Here is an 8437-nt window from a genome sequence, read left to right as displayed (position 1 = left end):
TGATGATTTGAAAGTGCTGTTGATTATGATAATTTTGAATTATATCCACTTTCATTTAATTACACATGATTTAAATGATACTCAACATGTAAAAAACAAGCACTCCATCGTCAGGCCACGAGTTGCCTACCGGGACCATCCAGCCGCCATGTCATCCACAGTGGAGCATGTGGATAGGAGGGGTGTGGTGTCAGCACATCACTCTCCCAGTTGTGATGATGGTATTCTTGACCGAAGCTGCTATTATTTGGCTGAGTAGGTCCTCAATTGTCATCATGAGGCTGAGTGCATCCTGAAAAATGGCAACAGCACAAGGAGGCCTGGATGGTCACCCATCCAAGTGCTGACCACGCCCAACAGCGTTCAACTTCAGTGATCTCATGGGAACCAGTGTATCCACTGCGGCAAGGCCATTGCCATACTCAACATGTAAGCAATTCAATAATTTATCGTAGTTAGAAGACACAAGTTATATCATTTCCTTCTTTTTTATTTTTATTTATTTATTTTTACCTATGGAAAAGAGATTTTGAAGTCAGTCATATGGCAAAGAAGTCATGCTGAAGAAGACATCCATAGAGTGTGCAAGGAAGGGTGTAACAGAAGGGAGACAACAATAAAAGTAAGCAATAACTAAAAATAAATAATGAAAGTAAGTATTAGAAACACTTAAAAGACAGGCTACATAGGTGAAGACTTCATTTAATGAAAGATGTACAACACTAAAAATTTCAGGTCATAAAAAATATTCTGTTTCTAGTTTTTGGTATTTGTTCTAGTACTGGAGATAAACAATAATATAACACTAAGGAAAGTGACATTTAACAGCATTCTTTGAATCTATTATGAAGTATATGAATGTTATTTTTTATGATGAAAATATGATTCAAACAAACCCCATTTAGCTTAACAACACAAACATAAATGAATATCAAGAACACATCAAATAGAGGCATGGACTCATACAGATGAGAGCCCTCTCTCTGCTTGTACACTGTAATACTCTTTTGTGGCATCTAGAAGCACTGTCAGGTTCCACCAATCTGGAGAAAATTCATTTTGAGTGACATGTTGCAGAGTAAGTGATGATAGTTGTCCAATAGGTTGTTCACCAGCTCAGCATAATTTGCAGCTCTTATGTTTCCAAAGAAGTTGTGAATAAAGTTTTTAAACACTTGCCTGGGAGGACTAGTCAGGTTTTTGATCCACATAATCTTAAGAATTTCAGGACTAATGAAGATTCGTTTCTTCACGTATGTCATCTCCAAAATATAATGCATAAAAGACATTCAAAAAGAAACAACCCTGATATTATACAATGAAAGCTGCTATAGGGTTTGTAGTACCATTGCCTATGAAGGAAAGTGTGGTCCCTATAATAGTGATGAGACCGCAAACTCGCCATCAGAAGGACGTTTGCACACACCCATGTGATTTCAGAGCAAGAATGTGCATGCACTGCCTGTCCACTGCACTCAGTAGTGCTGAAAACAGATACAGAAACTTCAGGAGGAGAACAAATAGGTGTATTACATTTTCTTTACAGCAGAGGGAGTGTGGGGAATCGAAATGTAAGTGCGTGGAGAGCACTGCATGTCTGTTGCAGTTCCAATGTTCAATCTGGCCTCTGGGGCAGTGGCTGCTATCAGAAATTGCTGCTCTTCAATAATGAGGTCATCTACCTGCTGGACATTGATACTGGTAATGCAGTGTGGCATACCTGATTGTGCATCATCGGCTCATGACACCCATCCTCCTTTGAATTCCTACAGCCCCACCTTGATTCTCACAACAGAATACATTTGCTGATCTATAATGAATTTTCAGTTCCACACAGTCCTTCCCCTGGAAGGAAATGCCCTACACCCCTTTGACCTTCTTTTGAAGCCCTCTTTTCTCTTTTTTCATCATGAGTGAATGCAGTGAACAATCAAAGCATGCACTTGCTTGCTCTCTCATTACATTATCGTGTGCCTATGTCCCTCTAGTAATGAATTTGGGGCCTCAGCATTCTCAAAGGGACCACCATCACCATTATCCAGCAATGGCATTACAATCCCTTAAATGGTTTTCTTTTCCTAATGCTCCTTACAATTCTTAAGAAAACTGCTGCTTATTACCATGTTTATTGAAAGAGTGATTTGTAATGTTACCAGTTCAGCTTATTGTCTACTGTGAACACCTAAAAATGTGCAAAAGTACACTTACTTTATTGGTTCTTTGCTATTCATAATACTAATTTCCTTATGCTTATGATTTGCATGGAACTGGACGGAACTAGTTTACTTAGGCTTATCAATAGTGTGTAACAATGAACCACATTGTAACTCCTTTGCATGTGTCACTTAAGTCTGATTCTAAATCACTAGTAGACACATTATCCACCACTCATCTTTTGTTCTTGTTGGCAAAATTAGGTCTTTGTAGTGCATGAATCATCTCATACCAACATATTTTCTGAGACAGTATAAATAAAATTCTCAGCATATGGTTCAGCACTTATAGAGGGAAAAAGGTGAATGTATTCATTTATTCACATACTGTGACCTGTAAATACCACCACAAACGAGAGCCTTATGGTTCAATTTATGTACTAATATTCAAAAGCAGTCGCTACATGTAAAGTATATAGCCAATAAATTATGACGAGGGCTAATCTACTCTGATAATTATGGAAGTCACTAATAGATTACTTAACACATCTATAGATATACATATCAGGAGAAAAGCCGATGCTTAGAAGTACTAGACACAAACAGAATTGAAAGGGGGAGGGGGACTGAAGTACAGTTGACAAGTTGTTGAATTTTGGCTAACAAGAAAGGTTGAAATGAAATACCTGAAGGAAGCCTGCAGTGAATAGAGAGTGTGGGAGGGATGAATTTACTGATTGCTGTTTTGATAATGACTGCTGAGATATAGTTGAAAACAAATATTATTGAGTGGCAAGTAACCTTAAAACAGTAACAGTGGAAGTAAGTTCATAGGGTACAAATGCTAAACTCTATTTTCACACATTCCTTTACTAGGGATGATGTAGAAGTATTGAACCAGTTTATTTCTTACATCACTGTAAAGATGAGTGATGTAGGTATTAGTGTCATTGCCACTGCGAAACAGTTGAAATTGCTAAAATTAAATAAGGCTTCATGGGCTGATAAAATTCCTGTTAGCTTCTGAAGATAATTTGCACCTGAATTAGCTCTCATTTTAATCACAATATGCTGTAGATCCCTTGAACAGAAAAACTTCCCAGTGTTTGGAGGAAAGTACAGTCTACAAGAGGGGTAGCTGAAGTGATCCAGAAAACTATTGTCCAATCTGACTGACATCATCTGTTGTAGAGCCTTAGAACTTGATGAGATATCTACACAGAATGTGACATCTACTGCGCCAGTCTCTATGGATTCTTAAGAAACTGGTCACATATCATCCAATGAGCTTTTTTCTCACACTATGTCTTGAAAGCCATAGATCAAGGTAATAAGGTGGTTGTATTATTTCTTGAATTCCAAAAAGTGTTGTAATTGGTACCAATCCAATGTTTATTAACAAATGTATGGCTATATGTGGTGTTGATCAAATTTGTGACTGGACTGATGATTTTTTGGCAGGGAAGTTCCGGCGTGTTAGCTTATCTGGAGAGTTATGTGCAGAAATAGGAGGCATACCCCAAAGAGGTGTGTTGTGACCCTTACTGTAGATATTGTATATCACTGAGCTAGCAGACAATTTTAATAGTAAACTCAGTCTCTTTTCAGCTGATGCAGTTATCATTAATGACGTACTATCTGAAATACTCTATACAAATACCTAGTCAAATGTCAATAAGATTTCAGAGTGTTGAAATGTTCTGAAATATAAAATTTTGCATTTCACAAAATGTAGAGAAATAGTATCTAATGATTAAAATATCAGTGAGTCATAATCGGAGTCATTCAAGTGAAACAAATATCTCAGTTTAACAGTTTTGTAAGGATATAAAATGGAATTATCACATCACTTGGTGATGTGTAAAGCAAATGACAGACTTTACTTCATTGGCAGGCTAGTGGGTAAACCCAGTCAGTGTACAAAAGAAACTTCTTAAAAATTGTTCATGCATCCTGTCTTAAAATTTTACTCAAGTGTGTGAGCATGAATGTCACAGGTTTTTTCAGCTCACAGGTGAGTATCATGGAAATATTCAAAGGGAAATGGCACATGTTTGAAAATATATGCCATTTATCCTGTGAAAGCCTTCTTACAAAATTTCAAGAACCACTGTTAATTGAAGAATTTAGGGATATTCTGCAACCCAATACATATTTCTTCTGTAGCGAGTGTGAAGGCAAAATTAAATTAACTCTTCCCACACTCCCACCTGCAACTGGAAACATCAACACGGTACAATCCTAAGCATCCTCTTCCATGCACTTCACAGTGGTCTGCAGAGTATGTGCATGGATATAGACATTAAGTATCACAAACGAAATATGAGCAAAATACAGAAGAATTTAGCTGTGATGTTGGCTCCTTGGATCCACAAACAAAATGATATCAACACTCTGTGTTTATAAATGAAACAGATATTATTCAAGCATGCAGATAAGCATGTACCACAGAAACTCATCATGAAATCTTCAGACCCAATATATCATACTAGAGCAGCAAAAATAATAAAAAGAAGAGCTAGAATATATACAGATAGGTTCATGAGAGAAAGGCCCAGCTGAAGAAGCCTGAGAATGGTAAGAAAGAATCAAAAAGTGTTTCCCAGAAAAGTTGGTAATTGTGGGATGGGTTATGAAGACAGTTACTGGAGCATTTTCAGATATATGCAAGAAGTCAGAAAGTAGCTAAAAGGACAATAACAGTTATTAAATCAGACAGAAATGTGGTCAATAAGATCATGTACTATAAAAGAAAACTGTGCATGTCATTAATGAACTGGTTGCAAGAGAGGAGACAGGAGTGGTCCATGTAACATCCCTTGTCTAATCATTGCTGCCATAACAACAATTCCATAATGAAGTCAGGTCACTCCAAATTAATGACATGCTACTGCTTTGGATATAATACATAGCTTATTTACAAGTTTGTAATCTTGGGGTAAAGGTGGCCACTCATTGAATAGTGAAAGCATTAAGTTGTCAACAGGCACACACAAAAGAGAAAGAAGACTTGACAGCTTGGACTGCGTTCAGCAGATAGAATGGTAATGTGGGGGTTGCATTGAGCTTGCTGGGTAGAGGAAGAGCAAGGTGGGAGGCACAAAGATGGTTTGGTGTGAGTAGATACTGGCTCAGGTAGGATGATAGGGAAGAGGAAGGGGGAACCGTTGGGTGGAGTGTGTTGGAACAGTGGATTAATGGAGATTGAGTCCAGGAGAATTACGTCAGTGAAGTATGTGCTGTACTCACATTTCTCGTGTGCCGCTCCCTGTTGGCTCCATCATTAAGTACCTAGCCCATGCACCTGCCTCCCCTCCCACCTGCATTTCTAGCCAGCAAACTGGTCGCCTCTCTTTGAGCCACCTGCTACTACATCCACATTTACATGGTTACTCTGCAATTCACATTTAAGTGCTTGGCAGAGGGTTCATCAAACCACAATCATACTATCACTTTACCATTCCACTTCCGAACAGCGCGCGGGAAAAACAAACACCTAAACCTTTCTGTTCGAGCTCTGATTTCTCTTATTTTATTTTGATGATCATTCCTACCTTTGTAGGTTGGGCTGAACAAAATATTTTCGCACTCAGAAGAGAAAGTTGGTGACTGAAATTTCGTAAATAGATCTGGCCGCGCCGAAAAACCTCTTTGCTTTAATGACTTCCATCCCAACTCGCCTATCATATCTGCCACACTCTCTTCCCTATTACATGATAATACAAAATGAGCTGCCCTTTTTTTGCACCCTTTCGATGTCCTCCGTCAATCCCACCTGGTAAGGATCCCACAACGCGCAGCAAAATTCTAACAAAGGACGAATGAGTGTAGTGTAAGCTGTCTCTTTAGTGAACTTGTTGCAACTTCTCAGTGCCCTGCCAATGAAACGCAACCTTTGGCTCACCTAGCCCACAATATTATCTATATGGTCTTTCCAACTGAAGTTGTTCATAACTTTAACCCCTAGGTACTTAGTTGAACTGACAGCCTTGAGAACTGTACTATTTATTGAGTAATCGAATTCCATAGGATTTCTTTTGGAACTCATGTGGATCACCTCACACTTTTTGTTATTTAGCATCAACTGCCACCTGCCACACCATACAGCAATCTTTTCTAAATCGCTTTGCAACTGTTACTGGTCTTCGAATGACCTTACTTGACGCTAAATTACAGCATCATCTGCGAACAACCTAAGTGAACTGCTCAGATTGTCACCCTGGTCATTTATATAGATCAGGAACTGCAGAGGTCCCAGGACGCTTCCCTGGGGAACACCTGATATGATTTCAGTTTTACTCGATGATTTGCCATCTATTACTATGAACTGCAACCTTCCTGACAGGAAATCATGAATCCAGTCACACAACTGAGATGATACCCTATAGGCCCGCAGCTTGATTAGAAATCACTTGTGAGAAACGGTGTCAAAAGCTTTCCGGAAATCTAGAAATATGGAATCAACTTGAGATCCCATCTCAATAGTGGCTATTACTTTATGCAAATAAAGAACTAGTGGAATTGCACAAGAACGATGTTTTCTGAAACCATGTTGATTATGTATCAATAGATCGTTTCCTTCGAGGTGATTCATAATGTTTGAATACAGTATATTCTCCAAAACCCTACTGCAAACCGATGTCAATGATATAGTTCTGTAGTTCGATGGATTACTCCTGCTACCCTTCTTCATCCCCAACCCCTCTTCGTACCACCCACATCTTTCTCTCTCTACTAATCCCATCTAACACAACCTCCACCCCACACTAGATTATTTTATTACTGTTCAACAAATCACTGTTTTAATCTTTCTTATGACATTTTTTACCTGAAGTTAATTATTTCAAAGGGTTACTGAGGCCACCTGATTTTTTTTTTTTTTTGGGGGGGGGTGGGGGTGGGTAGAATGGTTGCATGTTTCCATTATTAGGTGAGTAGTCTCCATTACTCCTAGATTTGACCAGAATTTTTCTACTGCATTTATATTTAAAAGTTTGAGTTTTCTAGAATGAAATGTCACATTGAGATCAAAAGCACTTTTGCTTCATAGATTCACTCCTGGAAACTTTTCAGTCTTATCCGGAAAACCGGAGACATGTGATATCAATTCATGGAGCAACATCACAAGAACAAAAGCTGGAGCGTGGAGTACCCCAAGGGTCCATCATAGGGCCTCTCCTGTTCCTTATTTATGTCAATGATATGGGCTATAACAACAATATGTTACAGTTTGCTGATGACACCACTCTTTTTGGCAAAGCAAGAACTGCTGCAGAATCACTCCAAGAAACAGATGTACTCTTCCAAAGCATTAAAGAATGGTTCATCAAAAATAAAACGAAAATGAATGAAGAAGAAACACAACTTCTGATATGCACCCTTAACAACATTGGATGCCATGATAATATTGAGGCTGTCAAACTGTTCGGCTTCATGATAGACAGGAAACTAACAATGAACGAAAACACAGTCTATGTGTGCTCCAAGCTCTCCCATGTAATATACCTTCTGAGGAGGTTAAAAGGTGTATTGAGTGACCAATATCTCATAGCAATATATTACGCCCTACTCCATAGCCACATCAATTATGGCCTCCTGTTATGGGTACATTCTGCAGGTTGTAAGGATGTGCTAATTCTACAGAAAAAAGCTCTCAGAATAATCACATCAAGCAAAAGACAGGATCACTGCAGGCCTATATTCAAGCAGTTAGGAATTATGACAGTCTTCAGCCAGTGTGTGTTTTTATGTTTCATCAGCATGAAAGAAAACCAAGGAGTCTTCAGCATGAGGTAAGATATACACAATCACAATACCCGTAACAAGAGGAGCATCGAAATACCCAGGTGTCGACTGACGGGAATGCAAGACAGCTTTCCACTGGTTGCCTAAAGAAGTTCAACTCACTGCCTCAAGAAGTGCAATCCCTGCTGCTAGGAACAATCAGAAGGAGAGTAGCACAGGACCTGGAAGAACGCCCATTTTACTCCATTGGTGAATTCTTTAATATTGACCAAAGTGAATGGTCAAACAAATATTGTTTCTATTAAGTATAAATGTCTTAATTTTGTGAATATTTTTTAAAATGTATATATGTAATTCATCTTGATGCAGTCTGTCCTGTCATGGCTGGTAAACGACACAGATCTAGTAATAAAGGAATAATAATAAAGTTGACACTCTCATCTGATCACTACTGAGATCTTCCCATTTTTAGTACGACAGCTATACTGTGTCTGAACTGTCAGTACTGGTTCTGACCTGCCATGTACCCTTTTGGCAGA

General features: G+C 38.6%; 1 pseudogene; it reads right to left on the bottom strand.

Moving 5' to 3' along the window:
* Window positions 1-300: 300 nt before the first annotated feature.
* LOC126274483 (5S ribosomal RNA) lies at window positions 301-418 on the bottom strand (annotated as a pseudogene).
* Window positions 419-8437: the final 8019 nt, after the last annotated feature.

The sequence above is a fragment of the Schistocerca gregaria genome, chromosome 5 (assembly GCF_023897955.1).
Source record: "Schistocerca gregaria isolate iqSchGreg1 chromosome 5, iqSchGreg1.2, whole genome shotgun sequence".
Taxonomy (NCBI): Eukaryota; Metazoa; Arthropoda; class Insecta; order Orthoptera; family Acrididae; genus Schistocerca; species Schistocerca gregaria.
The sequence above is the reverse complement of the archived record's forward strand: the minus strand, read 5'-3'. Positions and strand labels throughout refer to the sequence as shown.